Raw genomic sequence first — 21,949 nt, 5'->3', positions numbered from 1 at the left:
CATGGAAGAGGAAGTATGTGAAATAAATAGTATTTTGAAAGGAAATATCAAGCAGTTTGATAGAAAGGGAGGGAGGAAATTCTAGGCAGAAGGAATCTTGAAAGCAAAATTATCCATTTGGGATGAGATGTTTTGACTGAAACATGGAAAAAAAGCAAGAGAGGATAATCCTGGAAAATGGGACTGAGAGAGCTTTGAATTTAAGGAAGAGCTTAATCATGGATGAGATGTTTGGATCCCTTTTCTTTTACTTTGATAATTAAGTGGGTTTCCATTTTTCAAATTTGCCTGTTGTTTCTGTATAATAACCTCATATTAGTTTCCATTCGTTCTTTTATATTTTAAGTTTTTACAATAGTATGACACATTGCAAAAATGACCACAGATTCTTTCCCTTTCATCAGGTGGAAACTTTCTCCAATCTTTGAATCTGGACAAGCTTTGTGACATTTTGTAGCAATAGACTGTGGCCAAAGGTCCATGTTATGAATTCTGAGCTGAGGACTCAAAGACGTTTTTCACAATTTTTCTCACCTTCTCAGAACTTTTAGGTTACCATGGGGAAAAAATCCTCACTAACATACTGTAGGTGGGAAACCATATGGAAAGGAAATACAGGAAACCTATTCATCCCTGACAACACCACCACAAAGAATCCAGACCCAACCAATCTATAAGATGACTGTAGACACATGAATGAACCCACCTGAGATCAACCCAGCCCTTCCCAACCCAACCTAGAAGAACTCTCGAAATAGAGGCTGTGGCAATTGAGGGACTGTTCTTGGCATGGTGCCATTCCCTGCACACTGCAGGATAGTGGACTGAGATATAGTCTTTACTCATTCTGTGAAGGATGCCTCTGCTTGTCCTGAAGCTTTGGCCTTAGGGATAGGCTTCAGGTTTGGCACATATTTGCTGCCTACAGAGCTGCTTTCAAGGAACATGGAGTGTGGATGCCATCTTGGCCTTCTCCCTTGGCCTTACTCCAGCTTGCTAGTATCACCCAGAAAAGGGCTTATACACTTGTTTGGAGCCCTGATTTTACAACTACTGCCCAGGGGACACCTGTAGACTGTCTGGCTCTGGTGGTCTAATGGAGCTTATGTTTATAGTCCATAGTATATATATATTTGCATACTTTTAAAAGCTGATGCCTAAAGGTCTGGCTTCCAATCAGCCTGAATCTAGATGTTGAGATCATCCCCTTTGGGACATGAGGCCATTCCTTCAAGACAGGAAGAGGTTGTTTCATTCACTGTATAGAGTCAAGGAAAATGATTAAACAGTAATATGTTCTGAAATAAAAGAATAAGTTAAAAGCTTAGGAAAAAAACCCTAATAAAATGCAGATGAATAATTTACCTGATAAAAGATTCAAAGTAGTGGTCATGAGGGTGCTCACTGAACTAAGTAGAAGAATAGATGAACACAGTGAGAACTTCAATGAAGAGATGAAAAATATAAGAAAGTGCCAAATAGAAGTCACAGAGTTCAAGAATATAATAACTGAATCGAATAATACACTAGAGGGTTTAACAACAGACTAGATGAAGTAGAAGAAAGGAATAGTCAACTTGAAGACAAGGCCACATGGAACTCACCCAGTCAGAACCTCAAAAAGAAAGAAATGAATTTAAAAAGTGAAGATAGCTTCAGAGAACCTCCCTAAGATTATCAGTGGAATTTTCAATAGAAACTTTGCAGGGAGTAGCATGATACATTCAAAGTCTGAAAAAAGAAAACCTAAACGTTCTAACCAAGAATATCCTACCTGGCAAAATTATTCAGAAGTGAAGAAGAGATAAGGAGTTTTCCAGATAAAGAAAACTTAAAATAGTTCATCACAGCTAAAATGGTCTTACACAAAATGTTAAAGGACTTCTTTAACCTGAAAAGAAAGGGCACTAGTGAGTAATAAGGACACATATGAAAGTATAAATTTCACTGGGAAGGTAAATATATAGTAAAGGTAGTAGATTAATCACTTACATAACTAGTATAAAGATTAAAAGACAAAAGTAATAAAAATAGCTATGATTGCAATAATTAGTTAAGGGATAAACAAGATAAAAAATGTACAATGTGACATTGAAAGCACAGAACATGGGAGGGCCAAGTTCAATAATGTTGAACTTTACAACGGGATCAAATTTAAGTCTTATAAACTTAAAATAGACTGTTATAGATATGTTGTTACATGTAAGACTCATGGTAACCACAAAGCTAAAACCTATAGTACAGATAAAGAGAAAAGAATATAAGCATTCCAGTAAAGAAAGTCATCAAACCATAAAGGAAGAGAATAAGAGAAGAAGAAAGGAACAGACAGGAACTACAAAACAGTCAGAAAATGATTAACTATATGACAATAAACACTTATCAATATTACTTTAAATGTAAATAGACGAAATTCTCCAATCAAAAGACATGGAGTGGTTGAATTGATGAAAACACAAGACACATTCATATGTCGCCTACAAGAGACTCTCTTTAGATATAAGGACACACACACACAGACTGAAGTTATGTAAAGAGATATTTCATGCAAGTGGAAACTAAAAGGAAATGAGTAGCAATACTTACATCAGACAAATTAGACTTTAAAACAAAGACTGTAATAGGAGACAAGGATTTACATAATGATATGTAGTCAGCAAGAAGAAGTAACATTTATAAATATTTATGCACCCAAAATAAGAGCACCTAATATACGAAGCAAATATTAACAGACCTAAAGAGAGAAGCAACAATACAATAATAGTAGGGGCATTTACTGTCCTACAAACATCAATAGATAGGTCATCTAGACAGAAATCAATAAGGAAACATTGGCCTTAAATGAGACCAGTTGTACTTAACAGATATTTACAGAACATTCCATCCAAAAGCAACAGAAAATACATTTTTCTAAGAACAAATCTTAATATTTTTAAGAGAGTGGAATTCAAATCAGTAATCTTTTATGCCTACAGTGTATCTAACTAGAAATTAAATACACAAAAAGTTAAGAAATTTACAAAGATGTGGAGATTGAACAACATGTTAATGAATAATCAATGGGTCAAAGAAGAAATCAAAATAGAGATAAAAATACCTTAAGATGAAAGGAAACATCAAAACTCATGGCATGCAGCAAGAGCAGTTCTAAGAGAGAAGTTCATAGTGATAAAGACCTAACTCAAGATATAAGAAAAGTCTCAAATAATACAGCCTAGTTTTATACCTCAAGGAAGTAGAAAAGAAGAACAAAACCCAAATTTAGAACAGAGGAAATAACAAAATTTAGAGCAGAAATAAATGAAATAGTAAAACACAATAGAAAAGATGAATGGCACTAACAGCTTCTTCTTTGAAAAGATAAACAAAATTTATAAACCTCCAGCTAGAGTCACCAAGAAAAAAAGAGAGACGTCAAACAAAAAAAAAAAAAATAAGAAAGAAAGAGATGTTACAACTGGTAACACAAATACACAGAAATTCTAAGCCAAAAAAAATTGTACAGCCTAAAGGAAATGGATAAATTCCTAGAAACACACCTTCCTAGATTGAATCATGATAAAGTAGAAAATCTGAACAAACTGATTACTAGTAAAGAACTTGAATCAGTAATCAAAGACCTCTGAACAAACAAAAGTCCAGGACCAGATAGCTTCACTGGTGAATCCTTCCAAACATTCAAAGAATTAATACCAATCATTCTCAAATGCTTCCAAACTCATTTTATGTGGCTAACATTACCCTGATACCAAAACCAGACAAGGATGCTACAAGAAAAGAAAATTACAGACCAACATCTCTGATGAACATAGATGCAAAAATTATGAACAAAGTCTTAGCAAGCAATTCAACAATACCTCAAAAGGGTCATACACTATTATCATATAGGATTTATTCCAGGGATGCATGGATGGCTCAATCTATGCCAATCAATGAATATGATACACCACATTAACAAAATGAAGGATAAAAGTCATATGATCATCTCAATAAATGCATTAAAGGCATTTGATGAAATCTAACATCTGTTTATGTAAAAACTGAACAATGCAAGTATAGAGGGAATGTACCTCAATATATAAAAGTTATATATGACAAGCCAATAGGTAACATCATACACGATGTAAAGCTGAAAGTTTTTCCCCTAAGATGAGGAATAATACAAGGATGCCCACTCTCACAATTTTTTTTCAACATAGTTTTGGAGGTCATACCAGAGCAATTAGCAAGAAAAAGAAATAAAAGTCATCCAAACTGGAAAGGAACAAAAATTTGCAGTTGACATGATATTATTTATAGAAAACCCTAAAGACTCTATCAAAATGTTAGAACTGTTAATAAGCAATACCAACAAAGTTGCAGGATACAAAATCAGTACAGAAAAATACACTGCAGTTCTTTACAGTAATAGCAAACTATCAGAAAGAGAAATAAAACAATACCATTTATAATTGCATCAAAAAGAATAAAATATCTAGGAATAAATTTAAGCAAGGAGGTGAAAGACTTGTATCTTTAAAACTATAAGACATTATTGAGAGAAATGGAAGAAGACACAAATGAATGGAAAGATATACCATCCTCATGAATTGGTAGAATTAATATTGTTAAAATGTCCATACTGCCAAAACCAATGTACAGATTCAGTGCAATCCTTACCAAAATACCAATGGCATTTTTCACACAAATAGGACACGCAATCCTAAAATTTGTATGGATCCATTAAATATCCCAAATAATCAAAGCAATCTTGGGAAAGAAAGACAAAGCTGGAGGCATCATGCTCTCTGATTTCAAATGATATTACAAAGCTATGGTAATTAAAACAATATGGAATTGGCACAGATCAGATTTAAGATGGTGGAATAGAAAGGCAAGATGGAAACCAACCTCCTACCAAAAACACTTAAAAGAGGAAAATACAGCGAAGTTGCAGCTAGAACTGAAAAAAACCTGACTGCAGAACAGACCCTCCACACCTGAGGAAGAAGAGGACCACACAGAAAAGAGTGTAAAAACCAGGTGCTGTGCATCTGGCTGGGGCACACATCTGGCTGGGAGTGTCAACTCACTCCATTAACATTGTAGCCCTGCCATTGCTGCAAGACAGGAAGAGTGCGTCCCCACCCAAAGCAAGCTCAACAGAGACACCTGAGGTGATCACAAAGGCAGCAGCTCAAGCAAACTTCCCACCCAGACTTAGACCACTACAGAAGCCAGACAGAAAGGTATCCCACCCATGGCATGCCAAACTATGGAGACCCAGCAAAATAGAACCAGGAACTAGAGAGTAAAGAATCTTGAGCTTCTGGGTACCATAGCATACCTTCTTCATAAAGTTATCCCTCTGTAGACCAGAAAGCATATCAGAGACATCTAATACAAAAAATGAAACACAGAATCCTGACAGAAAGAGCAGGAAGAGGAATTTGATACAATCAAAACTACAAGACAGAACCCCAGAAAGAGGGCTAAATGAAACAGAGATCACCAATCTTCTTGATAAAGATTTCAAAATAGAAGTCACAAACATGCTCACGAATTTACAGAAAAGTATTCAAGATCTCAGGGAACATTTCAACAAAGAGATAGAAAACCTGAAAAAAGCGACTCAGAGCTGAAGAATACAGTATTTGAAATGAAACATACAATGGAGGGATTTGAAAGTAGGTTAGATCATATAGATGAGATGGTGAATGAAATAAAAATTAAAGAACAGTGTAAGTCTGGGGAGAGGAAATCCTGGGGCAAAATACCTCTAAAAACTGAAATCAATCAAAGGGAGAAATAAAGTTTAAAACCTGTTAATTCCTTATAAACTGCAGTCCCGTGCCTTCTCTCTTACCTGCTCCAGAAGGAAGCAAGCAAGCAAGCCATCCCTCTCCCTTTACCCTCTCTGGTTCAGACACCTCCTTGGTTACCCAGGTAATTACCCATTAACATGGAGATTAACTTCTCTCCACCCCTGAGGATGTGCAAATGCACCAAAACCAGGTGAAGTAATCTGGAAATGTTACAATTTTACCCTCAAACAGGAAAACAAAGAAGCTGAGAAACAGAGAGAAAAAAAGGATCTCTAGGAATGAAAGAATGATAAGAGAGCTATATGCCCAATCTAAACAAAACAATATTCACATAACAGGGGTACCAGAAGAAGAAGAGAAAGACAAAGGGATAGAAAGTCTATTTAAGGAAATACTTGTTGAAAATGAGCCCAGTCTGGGTAAGAAATGGAAGTACAGAGAGTCCCTAACAAAAGGAACCTTAACAAGACAACACCAAGATATATAATAATTAAAATGGCAAAGATCAAGGATAAGGAGAGAGTGTTGAAAACAGCCAGAGAGAAAAAAAGGATCACTTATAAAGGAAGTCCCATCAGGTTATCAGCAGACTTCTCATCAAAAATTCTTCAGGCCAGAAGGGAGTACCATGAAATATTTAATGTACTAAAACAGAAGGACCTCCAACCAACAATCTTCTATGCAGGGAGATTATCATGGAAATTTAAATCAGGGATTAAACAATTTCCAGATAAACACAAGTTGAAGGAATTTGTCACCACTAAGACAGTCTTATATGATATGTTAAAGGCATTGCTGTTGATGATAATGACCCTAAGGCTAAATTGCTTTCACCAATGAAAATAAACCCACAGTAAAGGTAGTAGACCAACAAATTACCTAACAAGTACAAAATTACAACTAAACAAAAGAAGACAAATCAATTATACACAAAATCAGTTAAGGGATACATAAATGTGTAGATTCTGACATCTAATTTGAAAAATGATGATGGGGAAGAAGAAGGAAAAAATTACCTTTAGATTGTGTTCAAAATAGAGTAAACAGCAATTTAAGATAATTATATAGTAAAGACACTATCCTTGAAACTTTGATAACTATAAAACTAAAGCCTATAATAAATACACACAAAAAATTGTTTTAAAAAGAGAAACACAATTAAAACACTAAAGAAAACCAGCAAAAAGAAGAGAAGAATATAAAAGAGGAATAAAGGAACAGATAGGAGATATAAAAAAACAGAAGAAAACAATTAATAAAATGGCAATAACTACATACCTATCAATAATCACCTTGAATGTAAATGAACTGAATGCACCAATCAAAAGACAGAGTGGCAGAATGGATAAGGAAACAAGATCCATCTATATAGTGCTTACAGGAGACTCATTTCAGACACAAAGAAATGCTCTGAATAGAATTTAAGGGGTGTAACAAGATATTCCTTGCAAAAAATAGGGAGAAAAAACCAGGAGTTGCAGAACCTATACAGACAAAATAGATTTCAAAACAAAGAAAGTAACAAAAGACAAGGACATTACATACTGTTAAAGGGATCAGTTCAACCAGAGGATATACCCTTTATAAATATCTGTGCACCCAACATAGGTGCACCTAAATATGTAAAACAAATACTAACAGAATTAAAGGGGGAAATAGATAGCAACACATTCATTTTAGGAGACTTTAACAGACCACTCACATCAATAGACAGATCAACCAGGTAGAATTTAAGGAGACAGAGGCACTGAACAATACATTAGATCAAAGGGACTTAACATGTATCTACAGAACACTCCATCCAAAAGCAGTAGGATACACACTTTTCTCAAGTGTATATGGAATGTTCTCCAGAATAGATCACATACTAGGTTACAAAAAGAGCCTCAGAAAATTCAAAAAGATTGAAATTGTATCAAGCAACTTCTCAGACCACAGTGGTACAAAACTAGAAATAAATTAAAAAGAAAACGAAAAGGACTTGCAAACACATGGAGGCTAAACAACATGCTTTTAAATAATCAATGGATCAGTGAATAAATTAAAACAGAAATCAAGCAATACACTTAGAAAAATGAAAGCAAAAACAAAATAGCCCAAAAATCTGTGAGAGGTGGGAAAGACAGTTCTAAGAGCAAAGTACATAGTAATACAGCCTTACATCAACAAACAAGAAGAATCCCAAATAAACAGTCTAAACTCACAATTAAAAGAATTGTGATTTTAGAATTTAGGTAAAGAGGAATAAAGGAACCCCAAAGGCAGTAGAAGAGGAGGAACATAATAAAAATTAGAGCAGAAGTAAATAAAATAGAGAAGCATAGAAGAAAAGGAAAACATCAATGAAACTAGAATCTTTTACTGAAATTTGTCGAATGTCATTGAAATATTACAACACTTTCCTATTTATTTATCTATTTATTTATTTATACATATTATTTTTTAATGATTGAAAATATGTATTTAACAATTTTTAAAACATTGTCAAAATGCTATTGCAGTTTAATTTTTTAATTACATTTCTTTATAAGGTATTATTGATACACACTCTTAATTAAGGTTTCACATGAAAAACAATGTGATTATTCCATTCACACATATTTTTGAGTCCTCCCCCCATACAACGTTGTAGTCAGTGTCCATCAGTTAGTAAGATGCTACAGAGTGACAATTTGCTTTCTCTGTGCTACACTGCCTTCTCCATGATTCCTCCCACACCATGTGTACCAATCATAATACCCCTGAATCACCTTCTCCCTCACTCCCCAACCGCCCTGCACCACCCCTCCCCTTTGGTAACTGCTAGTCCCTACTTGGAGTCTGTGAGTCTGCTGCTGCTTTGTTCCTTCAGTTTTGCTTCATTGTTATACTACACAAATGAGGGAAATCATTTGGTACTTGTCCTTCTATGCCTGGCTCATTTCATTGAGTATAATATCCACCAGTTCCATCCATGTTGTTGGAAATGGTAGGATTTGTTTTTTCTTATGGCTGAATAATATTCCATTGTGTATATGTACCACCTCTTCTTTATCCATTGATCTGTGGATGGACACTTAGGTTGTTTCCATATCTTGGCTATTGTAAATAGTGCTGCAGTAAACGTAGGGGTGCACATGTCTTTTTGAATCTTGCATTCTTTGGATAAATTCCTAGGAGTGGAATTCATGGGTCAAATGGTATTTATATTTTTAGTTTTTTGAGGAAACCCAATATTGCTTTCCAAAATGGTGGCAGTAGCTTACATCTCCACCATCTGTGTAGGAGGATTCCCCTTTCTCCACAATCTCACCAGCATTTGTTGTTTTTAGTCTTTTCGATCCTGGCCATCCTAACTCATGTGAGGTGATATCTCATTGTGGTTTTAATTTGCATTTCCCTGATAATTAGTGATGTGGAGCATCTATTCATGTGTCTGTTGGCCATCTGAATTTCTTCTTTGGAGAATTGTCTCTTCATATCATCTGCCCATTTTTTAATCAGGTTATTTGCTTCTTGGGTGTTGAGGCATGTGAGTTCTTTATATATTTTGGATGTGAACCCCTTGTCAGATATATCATTTACAAATATATTCCCCCATGCTGTAGGATGCCTTTTTGTTCTGTTAATGGTATCCTTTGCCATACAGAAACTTTTTAGTTTGATGTATTTCCATGTGTTCATTTTTGCTTTTGTTTTCCTTGCTCGAGGAGGTGCATTCAGGAAGAAGTTGCTCATGCTTATGTTCAGGAGATTTTTGCCTATGTTGTCTTCTAAAAGTTTATGGTTTCATGACTTACATTCAGGTCTTTGATCCATTTTGAGTTTACTTTTGTGGATGGGGTTAAACAATAATCCAGTTTCATTCTCTTGTATGTAGCTATTCAGTTTTGCCAACACCAGTTGTTGAAGAGGCTGTCATTTACCCATTGTATGTCCTTGGCTCCTTTATTGTACATTAATTGAGCACATATGGTTGGGTTTATATCACGGCTCTCTAGTCTGTTCCATTGGTCTATGGGTCTGTTCTTGTGCCAGTGCCAAATTGCCTTGATTACTGTGGCTTTGTTGTAGAGCTTGAAGTTGGGGTGCATAATCCCCCCAGCTTTATTCTTTCTTCTCAGGATTGCTTTGGCTATTCGGGGTCTTTAGTGGTTCCATATGAATTTTAGAACTATTTTCTCTATTTCATTGAAGGATGCTGTTGGTATTTTGATAGGAATTGCATTGAATCTGTAGATTGCTTTAGGCAGGATGGCCATTTTGACAATACTAATTCTTTGTAGTCACAAGCATGGGATGTGTTTCCATTTATTGGTCTCTTCTTTAATTTCTCTCATGAGGGTGTTGTAGTTTTCCAAGTATAGGTCTTTCACTTCCTTGGCTAGGTTTATTCCTAGGTATTTTATTCTTTTTGATGCAACTGTGAATGAAATTGTTTTCCTGATTTCTCTTTCTGCTAGTTTATTGTTAGTATATAGGAATGCCACAGTTTTCTGCATATTAATTTTGTATCCTGCAACTTTGCTGAATTTGGATATTAGATCTAGTAGTTTTGGAGTGAATTCTTTAGGGTTTTTATGTACAATATCATGTCATCTGCAAACAAGGACAGTTTCACTTCTTCCTTGCTAATCTGGATGGCTTTTATTTGTGTTCTCTGATTGCTCTGGCTAGGACCTCCAGTTGAATAGAAGTGGGGAGAGCAGGCATCCTTGTGTTGTTGCTGATCTTAAAGGAAAAACTTTCAGCTTCTCACTGTTAAGTATAATGTTCGCTGTGGCTTGTCATATATGGCCTTTATTATGTTGAGGTACTTGCCCTCTATGCCCATTTTGTTGAGAGTTTTTACCATAAATGTATGTTGAATTTTGTCAAGTGCTTTTTCAGCATCTATGGAGATGATCATGTAGTTTTTGTCCTTCTTTTTGTTTATGTGGTGAATGATGTTGATAGATTTTCGAATGTTGTACCATCCTTGCATCCCTGGAATGAATCCCACTTGATTATGATGGATGATCTTTTTGATGTATTTTCATTTCTTGTTGCTAATATTTTGTTGAGTATTTTTGCATCTATGTTCATCAGGTATATTTGTCTGTAATTTTCTTTTTTTGTGGTGTCTTTGCCTGGTTTTGGTATTAGAGTGATGTTGGCCTCATGGAATGAGTTTGGAAGTATTCCCTCTTCTTCTACTGTCTGGAAAACTTTAAGGAGGATGGTTATTAGTTCTTCACTAAATGTTTGATAAAATTCAGTGGTAAAGCCATCTGGTCCAGGAGTTTTATTCTTAGGTAGTTTTTTGATTACTCTATGCCTTGGGGTTGTCTTCCTTGGGTCTCTTGTGTTTAGAAATCTGTGCACCTCCATAGCGTGGGAGATTATCTCCTTCCCCAGACTGGGGAAGTTTTCAGCAATTACCTCCTCAGTGACACTTTCTATCCCCTTTCCTCTCTCTTCTTCTTCTGGTACTCTTATAATATGAATATTGTTCCATTTGGTTTGGTCACACAGTTCTTTAAATATTCTTTCATTCTTAGAGATCCTTTTTTCTCTCTGTATTCCTCTTCTCTCATTTCTACTTCATTTGTCATCTCCTCCACCATATATAATCTGCTTTTAATACTCTCCATTGTGCTCTTCAATGATTGGATCTCCATCCTAAATTCATTCCTGAGTTCTTGAATATTTTTCCGTACCTCCTTGAGCATGGTAATGATTTTTATTTTGAAATCCCTTTCAGGAAGATTCATGAGGTCAATTTCATTTGAATCTTTCTCAGTTGTTGTATTGATAATTTTACTTTGAACTAGATTCCTTTGGAGTTTTATATTTGTAAATGGCACCCTCTAGTGCCAAGATGCTCTGCTCTCTGGAGCTGCTTAGCCCCTGAAGCAATGTCAGGGGTAGCAGGGAAACAGTATTTGTCCTTGGGTGGAGGAAAGAGCTGTTTCCTGCTTCCCGGCTGGTATGCCTGTCTCTACTGCCAGAACCAGTGGGCTGAGCACACAGATATAAGCCTCTGTGCTTTGTGTTTGTAGTTGCTGTAGATGGGGCTTCCCTCTGGCTGGTGTAACATCAGGGTAGGGTTTGCCGGTTTGCAAGCCAGGTGGGACTGGCCGAGAGAAAGACACAGTAGGCTGCCTATCATAGAGGGGGTCCTTGGAGCTGTGTATCCATCCAGGGAGCTGGAGCATCTGAAGATTATGAAAGTTCCCAACCTGCTGGGCAGAGTGCACCTAGACAATTTTGTCTATCTGTCCTTTCTCCTGAGCAGTAAGCTCTCTGTAATCCTTGCCCCTTTAGCAGCCCTCTTGCTGTTAGTAAGTCTCTCAACTGCCCACCTTTCTTTTGTCCCAGAGCAGCCAGAACCATGGACCCATGCTTTCCACAAGCGGCTGGAATCTCAGTCTCTCCAGGTATCCTGCCTGTCTTAGCTTTCTAACTCCCCAATCAGGAGAGTACCATGAAAGCACCATGAAATGCAGGTTTATGTTCCCAGAGCAGATCTCTGGAGTTAGGTATTCAGCAGTCCCAGGCCTCCACTCCCTCCCCTCTCCATTTCTCTTCCTCCCACTGTTGAGGTGGTGTTGGGAAAGGGCTTGGGTGCCCCCAGGCCATTGCTCTGGTCCATTACCCTGTTCTTTGAGGTTTATTATTTTCTCCAGGTGTATGCAGTTTGGCACAGTCCTCTTTCCTATTGCTCTTTCAGGATTAGTCAGATTGATTATATTTTCCTATTATATGTGGTATTAGGAGGAAGCCTCTGTCTCACTTCTCATGTTGCCATCCTTAATCCCTCTCCCTTCAAGTAAACATTTATTAGATGGGCTGAAAATTAAATTTATCACATCAAGAAAAGCAACCCTTTATGTGTTAAGATGACTTCTTTTAAGTTTAAACAGGTTGTTATATAACTAATAGGTGGTAGTGAAAACAGATTCTTAGTAAATTATTAAGAATCTACTTGTGCTAGGCTAAAGACTGTGACTAGACATATTCTGTACGCCATTTCCGGTCCTCAAACCAACCCTGCAAGGTAAATTTTATTCTATTTTCAGAAGAAAATGAAACTCAAAATTCCCCATTCAAGGACTTACAGCTACTAAATGACAGTGCTTGGATTAGAATACTAATCATCACCATCATAATCAAGATTGCTGGCATTTATTATGTACACACTGATAATAACATCCCCGATGATTATCTTTAGTCATATCATATCCTTTCTATGTATGAGGAAAGTACATTTTGATGGTTAAGTAACTTCATCAAGGTCATACAATGGGTACTTAGCAGCTCTGCAATTTTAACTGAGTTATGAAGGGTTCTAATGCTTTCATTATTCCACTAAGGCTCTGAAAACAGATTTCTGATGTCCTGCCCTAAGCCTGTCTTAAACTGACATCTTCCTATCAAGCATGTGACAGGAGAAGTAACATTTCCCAGTATTTTCTCCAAGGGTCTGACTAGTGCAGCTGTCTTCAATGAACTGCTACCATCTCTAGTTTAAGCAATGTGCAGAATAAGTGATGTGAATAAAAACAATAAAACTTCTTCCTTCAAGGCTTCTCTTAGGCATGGTTTATTTTGTGGACTAATAAGATCAAGAGGTGGTCCTGCAGGGTCAACCAGTGAAATGTTGGTAACTTTGTTGCCTCAGTGAAGCAATGAGCAAGAATTAATGGAAAATGGGCATATTTTATGGTAAATCAGATTCATTTGTGAGATTTCCTCAGTGTCTAAGAAGCCATGAGAAGCTGGAGGAGTTGATTCAGATGTCTACTCTTATATTCTCCTTCCATCTGACATGACATATTTGTTTCTTAAATGGCAGAATTATTTCTAAAGGTAGGGATCTAAAGGTAGGGAGAAATTATTTCATATGTAGCTGGCATAGCAACTTTCTGGGTTTTAATAAAGCATCTTTGATGTTTGTTCATTCAGAGGAGAACCTTAGAACAATACAAAGGAGGGAAGCAACAGTCTTATTTTTATTTCTGGAGTTAGCACAAGGTGTCAGACAAGTTCCTCATTTTCTATTTGTATTCTCAAAACACTCACCCCTTAAATTGTCTTACCTAAATAGAAAGCATTACTTTTGGTGAGAGTTCCTTAAAATGAGTGAAGAGCCTATTAACCAATTTCTAAATTGCAGAACAATGCAGTGACATAAATCCACAACACACAAAAATAGTTTTCATACATACTTGTATACCTAAACTAAAGAAGAAAGTGCAGGAATAGAAAGGGGATTCATTACTAATTAAGTACCATGTTGGTTAAGGCTCCTGACCTCTGTGAAAAGTATCTATATCTGTAAATTAGGGTGATCTATTTCTCAGGTCCTAAGATATTCTACACAAATATGCTAGATGATACCCCAGTAGAACAGATGAGAAATTAGTGATTATAATCTGCTAATTTAGAAAACCTTTTTTATCCTCACCTCTTTCTATGCCCTTTTTGTCATTTCTTATTTTTCTTCACTGCTTTTCCTCCTAGCTTTCCAGAAAAGAGATACCAATGAATTGCTGTTATCTTGCAACCTCTGTTAAGAGACCCTTCCCCAAGAGGGTAATCTAGCTGGCTTTGGCTAGCCTTTGATTTGACAATATCACTAGAAACAAACAAACAAAAATCCCTGCCAATTATTTAACGAAGTCCAGATTTAAGAGTGAAAAAGCATAATTCAGTGGGTTGGTCTGATTTCCTACATCCTTTAGTGAGAATTTTCAAATCCTCTAATGTGAATATTCACAGGTTTGCCATGTAGCAAATTACTGTTACTTTTTCATTCTTGCATATTGCTTTGTTCATATCGTTGGGGCAAGCTCACAAAGTGGCCTTTCATAGGCTAATTTCCTCACTTTATTCTTGTATCCAAAATAAAGTGAGGGAGGGTGGAATGTGGTCATGAAAAGGAAAAGTAGACATGACATCTGTACATCCATTCCCCATGCCCCCAGAAATAAGAGGAAAGGGAGCTCTAGTGTTTGTTGGGTGTCCCCCTTGAATAAGTTACTTACTATGTATTGTACAGCATAGTAAAGAAGGCCTTACCTTCTTTATTTTACAGTGAAGAGACTGAGGTTCAGAGTGGTTATGTATCTCAGAAATTACACAACTAGACACTCACAGAGTAAGAATTCAGTCCTATATGCATCTCCTTTTCCTGTCCTACTATGCTGCTTCCAGTGTGCTGGTAGAAGCAGAGGTGGTACTTTGAGGAGCCCATAGCCTACAGCAATTGTTGACATGAAGTTAAGCTGTTTTTCTAGTTTTGAGACTAGACTTGAGTTGAATTAGTTAATGTTTTATAGTGGAGTCCTATAAAAAATAGATCCTTATTAGGCATTGGTACCAGTTGAAGTTCTTTGTACCTATCAAGTTCTCATGGATTTATAAGTAAATGTACTCAGAGAAGGTGAGAAAATGTGTACCCATAACAAGAGGGTTTTGGGCCCCAGAGATATACATCTACCAAGAAGCCTTTGAATATAGTTTCCATACAGAATCTTGAGCAAAATGTGTTATTGGTGGAAATGACAATGTGACTTTTTCCTGAACTCCTGTAAAGGACAAGTCAATGATGAGGAGGTGTCATCTACACCACATTTTCCATAGCTCTAATCAGAACATGTTGGTTACTATTCCTGAAAAATCAAATTACAGTCAGGCAGTTGGTGTCTTCATAAATGACAGTATCTGTCAGGGTGAAGTTGGAGCGGCCACAAGAATACAGCAAAGAAAAGGTATGAGTAGATGGGTATTTTTCCCCTTTACTTTCACAATTTCCTTTTCCAGGTTGCTTAGTAATGTCTGTTGGTAACTGAAAACTCAGCTAAGAAAATTAAAAAATATATATATATATATACACTGTTCATGGCTTTGAAACAAATGCTGCTGAGTAAGTTATTTCTGAATACATATTTCTGAGGCATGTTGCAGCATCATTTCAGTTTTAGCTTATTTCCCTGTTCCTGTAAATATTAAGGAGTGTTACTTCTTTTAAACACTTTATCCACTTGGAAAGTTTGTGTGTAACTTTCCAAGACGAAATAAATATACCTTGGAAAATCCTATCAACTGTAGTTTAGACTTGACATTTCTATTAATATTCTTAGTTATATCAGATGGTAAATAGGTACATTGCTCTTTCCCTGTCCCTTATTTCCTTCCTTTCTTCCATCTTTCCCTTTTAAAACTTTTTATTTATATCAATGATATAAATACTTAAAGCCTAAAGAGGCAAATAATTATGAAAAATGGCAATTTCTTGCTCTGTCCATTTTCTTTTCCCCAAGGAAAAGAATTCATCCATTTTAGCTGCTGAGTTTTGTATTTACCTTTTATGTTTCTAAATAACATGCACTTTGTTATTTCTTGATTTTTCACTTTTATACATTATCTATCAGTTCTTATGGCTTTGAACAGAAGATGAGGATTTAGATCCCTTTGTTCCTCATTCCCACCACACCTGTGTACCTTTTCCATGCACTTATTTTTCCACTCTGGTTATATTATCCTTTTTTTGAAAAAGTAATCAGTGTTCACATTATTATAAGGAATATTCACAGGTTTGCCATGTAGCAAATTATTGTTACTTTTTCTTTCTTGCATATTGCTTTGTTCATACCGTTGGGGCCATCATCCCACTTGATGTCTCTTGGTTTGTTTTAATAATAATAATGGCCACATTCACTGTCAGTATGCCCCAGTTTGGAAAGCATGCTATTCAATATAAAGTCTTTGTCAATTATCTGGGATATTCTAGCTATTACATTGTACCTGAGGAAACTTCTTTCAGAGTCTTTGGACTGTTCAAGTTGGAACCAGTTGTCCTCTATGCTGGGACACAGCAGTCATATTCTGGGATCGCTATTTGCATTATGTGGTTGAGTCCCTCAGACCTTTCTTACGTAGATCTTCTTTTCATGCATTCTGCATCTTCCTTCTTCTTGATTCATTCCCTCCTTTTAACAGCCTGGGAGCTTCTGTTTTTTACCTTATGCACTCCCATCACTTTTATTTTTAAATGCAAGGAACCAATTTGTGGAAGAAAAGACTAAATGAAGTAATATAATATTTGACTCTTTATAGAATTTCAAATTCCAACATACTAGCATCCTTCTTAATCCATTATCTTTTTTTCATGTCACTTCACCCCTGCTCTCATCCATATTTTCTGGCATAGATGGAGGGACTCCTGAGAGTTAACAGAGTTAACAGCTTGGAGGGCTGCACAAAGTCAAGCTTCTTTTGTTGTGAATACAGTCCAGAGATCTGGGAGAGATTATTACAGACACCACACCAGCAATGAAGCTGTTTTCTCTCTCCTTAGAGGAGGGTGTGTAATCACTGAGCACCATGAAAGTTCTAGTGGAATCCAGCCACACCTACCACGTCTGAGGGGCTTGTCCTGTAGATCTGCAGTGGATATCTGGTCCTTAACATATGGGTGCTGCCTTATGCCTTTGAGATGCCTTTGTTGCAAAAAACCAAGTGCCTGAATTTCTTTCAGGGTCCTTGGAGACATTTGGAGCAGATTAAATTTCCTAAAGCTGTAATCTAATGATTGGAATAAAACTTTTTGACTCAGGATCTCTTTCTTTCTGTTTAAATTGTACTTTAACTTTAATGAAAATAATCATGTGCATAGTTTAAAATGTCAAATAGGCTATGATGAAGAAAAGCAGTTACTTGTTTCAAATTTCCCATCTCATGAAAACTGTGTTGTAGGTAATACCACATTGAACCCTTTAGTTATTTCTCCTTTTTAAAAAATAGCACACTTTCACTTCCTTTTCTTGATTTTCATTTAGATGTTATCTAATAATTTTCTATTGTAGAATATTAGGATTTATGTGATTCCACTTTCCTCAACACATTCTCCCTTTCCCAAAATATTTAAATCACAATTTTTGGTTAAGTCAATGTTCAGAGTTTATTATGATCACGTAATTATTTTCAGAAGTGCATCACATGGTGGTTGGGAGATAATTCTCCATGGGTCTTTTACATTCTGCACAGCCTTGGAAGATAGCGGTAGTTTCTTCCTCTAGGGCACAGGACCCGTTTGTTTGCTGTCCAGTATGGTAAAGAGAATGTCTCCCTCCTGGGCAAAGGTCATGCAGGCTTGCTTTCAGCCCATTAGAAAGGCCTGGGGTTCCCTGAGCTCAGTGTTCCTCACCTGTGGTGCAAACCCGCTGCATGTGCAGCATCCACCTGGGCCACACTTGTCACCCTCATGAGACATGGAGGGCACAGGGAGCCAGGGTGACTGTGAAGCTCATGTTGCCTGCTGCTTTGTGAGTAATAAAATCCTTTGCCTCTGGTCTAGGAGACTTGTGTCTTTTACCAGCATCCATAAACTGTGGCAGGCTAATTTGTCGACTTGCAAGTAGGGCAAAGTCTCAGACTCTCATTAGTTCTTTGTAATCATAAACTGGCTTCATTTCCTTCCCAGTACTCTTGACAAATTTCTCAGACTTAATTCCTGCTTTTGTTTTTTTCATGCTATGTTTGAAACCCCTGATGAGATGCACTGAGAAAAGCACACCATGATTTCCATGGTGTTCCTGTCAAGGTTACATAACCTGCATCTGACCCTGAGACATGCTGCAAGGGTCATCCTACAGAATATGAAACCTATACTCTTTAAAACTGGTAAGGACATCAAAGACTGGGAAATACTGTTTCAGGTTGAAAGGATCTAGAGAGATATCATAAGTAAATGCAACACATATTCCATGGCTCAACCCTAGACCAGAAAGGAAAAAGAATCTGTTTGAATAGTTAGCAAAATTTGAATGGAAAACTGTCCTTGATTTGGGAAATATACAGTGGACTTTTTAGAGGTGATGGGACATCATATCTGAAGTTTTCCTTTAAAAGGTTCAGCATACAACTAATGATAGTGGGTATATTACATCTGACACACACATACACAGTGGGAAAGACAGAGAAATAGAAAGGGTTGGCTGTCATGTATATTTGGTAAAATGTTAATATTTGGCAATCTGAGTACAAGGGAAACAGGAGGTCTTGTGGTCTGAAATTTTTATGTAAGTTGTTTCAAAATAGAGTGGGGCATTAAAATTTTGGTTGGCAGTTCTGCATTCACATCTAGCTTATCAAGTGTGAGATTTCATTGTGGAGTGATCAGGCGGGAGGTGGCTGTCTTGTGGGACATCTGGCTGTCCATATTTAGAGGGCTAGACAGTTTCCTTAGAAAACTTCCTCCACTGTCTCACATGATGGAGTGTAACCCTGATGGTCAGCTTTCTCAGAGTCCAGTGTGTGGAAGGGGACTAGAGATTTCACTTCTGACAGTGAACTCAGTGAACATCTCCGTTATCCACAGGGAACCCACTGTCTTCTGTGGTGTGTAGGCACGTGCCTGCCTGCATGGACTAATGAGTCTATTTCTTATTCAGACTTTTAACAAATTCTTCTGTTTTTACCCTTAGGTGCAAATCTAATGCCTTCAGAAGCCCATGGTTCCTCTATTGATGGATATGTTCAGAGTTTCTGTGGCATAACTCAGCTGACATATAGTTGGCATTTTCTTCTTCAGGTACTTAGCAGAGCAGAGAAGCTGAAACCCGCCCCACATACCACAGCTTTCATCTTCCAGTATTTGTGGGCCATAATCACTAGTTATTATCATCATGTCTTCTTTCTTTGTGTTTTTGTGGGATTATTCCTTCAAAAAATTATTTTTTGTTATTTTTGTGATATTTTAGGAAGGAGTTGAGAGACATGGTTTTTTGTTTTGTTTTTCTGTCTGCTAATTGGAAGACCTTTCATTATCTGAGCTTTCTTTTAGTGAGGACTAACTTCCTATGAGTAAGGAAGTAGATGTACTCTAATCATTTGACACAGACTCCAGTCCTACAGTAATATAACATTATAGCAGGAAAGGAGAATAAGAAGTTTTTCTTTTTTTTTTAATGAAAAGGAAGGAATTACTTCTTGAATACTAATTTTTTTTCAAACAACTTTTCAAAAGTTGTGTTTATCATTCTTGGATTGCTTTTTCTTCATATCCAGCTGATTTTGGCTAAAATAGACAGAGGAAAAATATTCTGCCCTTTGAATGTTTTGCATTCCACAACCATTTGTAATAACACAAAACTTTCTATTTCAACACCATGGATAGAAACAGCCTCCTCATTTTCCTTTTATCATCTCCCTGGGTGTGAATAATAGGGAAACTGTTGAAATGCCTAGAAAGGCTTTTTGAAACATATGCTCAACCTTCATTTTCATCTCTGAGAAAAAGGTTATTAAGTCTGTGTTTTCCAAATTGTACACTAAGGCAGTCCTGGGGCCCTCAGTGAGCTAAAGTGGACATATGATATTTTTTAAAATTTTGAGGGAAACTCAGCATCTGTCAGCCACTGCATGAATTTATAGCTCAAGAGAGTTTACTGTTTCAATCTACATTGTGCTACATGGCTTTATAGAAGGCATATCACTCTGAAGCTGAGTGTTCAGTGGCTGCTGTGATAAAAAGCAAATAGCACATGAAAATCAGTGTGTATCAGGAAATAAGGGTGGTGGTTTCTAATCTGATTCCTAAGATTGAGAGTACAGTGCCTATATTAGGGTTCTCTGTAGAAACAGGACTAATAGGATATATATACATGTTGAAAGAGATTTATTAGGAGGAATTGGCTTATATGATTATGGAGGCTGAAAATTTCCATGGTCTGCCTGTCTGTAAACTGGAGGCCCAGGAAAACCTGTGGTATAATTCCAGTCCTATCCTAAAGGCTTGAGAACCAGGAATCCAATGGTTTAAGTCCCAGTTCAAGTCCAGAGGCCCAAGAACCAATAGGTACTAATGTCTGAGAGCAGGAGAAGATGGATATCTGACCGAGGGAGCAAATTTGTCTTTTCTGCACCTTTGTGATCTATTCAGGCTCTCAGTAGACTGGATGGTGTCCACTTAATTGGGAGGGCTATCTTCTTTACTTTGTCTATGATTTAAATGCTAATCTCTTCCAGAAACAATCTTACAGACACACCCAGAAATAATGCTTTTACCACTTCTCTGGGCATCCCTTAGCCTTGTCAACTTGACACTTACATTAACCACTACAGTGCCCAACAGGTTTACACACATCTCTAGTAAGTGTAGTAAGTCTTAAAATGTATCAAAAATTACTTGATAATTATTTTTTAAGGGATGGAGCCTAATTCTTCTCCCTTGAGTATGGACTGAGCTTAGAAACTAGCTTCTAAAAAACAAAATATGGCAGAAATGGTGGTGTGTGATCACCAATCAAAGTCATGAAAGGCACCGCAACTTCCTCTTTGCTTTCTTCCTTGGATCACTCACTTTTGGGGGAGCCAGTTGCCATGTTGTGAAGATATTCAAGCAGCTCTACAGAGGGGCCTGGAACTGAGCCTGTTTTCCAACAGCCACCAGGGAAATGAGACTTCCCGCCAGTAGCTGTGTAAATGAGCCATCTCCGTGGTGGCTCCTCCAGCCTCAGTGCGCATCCCGGCCCCGACGACCACCTCAGGAGAGGTTCTGAGACATACCCAGCTAAGCCCCTCTGGGATTTCCAACACATGGAAATGGTGCAATAATAAATGTTCAAAACACTGATTTGTTAGGCAGCTATAGATAATTAATAGAGTAGGTGTGGAATGATGAAATAAAATACTGTTTTTCCTTTCTGTTTATGTGTATTTTTCCCCCCAAACATCTAGTAAGTTGTTAGAACCTAAATACTTTTTAACTTGATAAACCTAACTACTTAACAAACAAAACTCCAGGTATTTATTTTTGTCCCGTGACATCATGAAAAAGTTACTGAGACACTAAGGTTGCCATGCATTGATGAAGTTTGGGAAAGTTAAAGAGAGTTAAAGTTAAACTCATCAAGTTAAAGATAGTAGCTAAATCTTTTTTTTCTTAATATCTTTAGGCATATGCAATAATTGTTATGTTTTTTGAATGGAAAATCCTATTACTTTGGATTCTGAATATAATGTTTTCTTATGTCAGTGGAACAATGGAAATGGGAAAAGAAAGTTACGTGTAAAATTAACTTCCATCAAGGAAAGTCATCATTTTAGAGTAGATTGACTAGTATTCAATAAACAAAATCGTTAGCTGGTAGATGTTAAATACTTCAGGATAAACTTTC

General features: G+C 36.8%; 1 long non-coding RNA gene across 1 annotated transcript; it reads left to right on the top strand.

The window, feature by feature from the left end:
• Nucleotides 1-16,162: 16,162 nt before the first annotated feature.
• Nucleotides 16,163-21,433, top strand: LOC118971404 (uncharacterized). The gene is made up of 3 exons (XR_005059820.2): nucleotides 16,163-18,452; nucleotides 19,256-19,362; nucleotides 21,148-21,433. It is a non-coding gene; the product is annotated as an uncharacterized lncRNA (long non-coding RNA).
• Nucleotides 21,434-21,949: the final 516 nt, after the last annotated feature.

This window comes from Manis javanica, chromosome 3 (genome assembly GCF_040802235.1).
Source record: "Manis javanica isolate MJ-LG chromosome 3, MJ_LKY, whole genome shotgun sequence".
NCBI lineage: Eukaryota > Metazoa > Chordata > Mammalia > Pholidota > Manidae > Manis > Manis javanica.
This window is presented reverse-complemented; position numbering and strand designations above follow the sequence as displayed.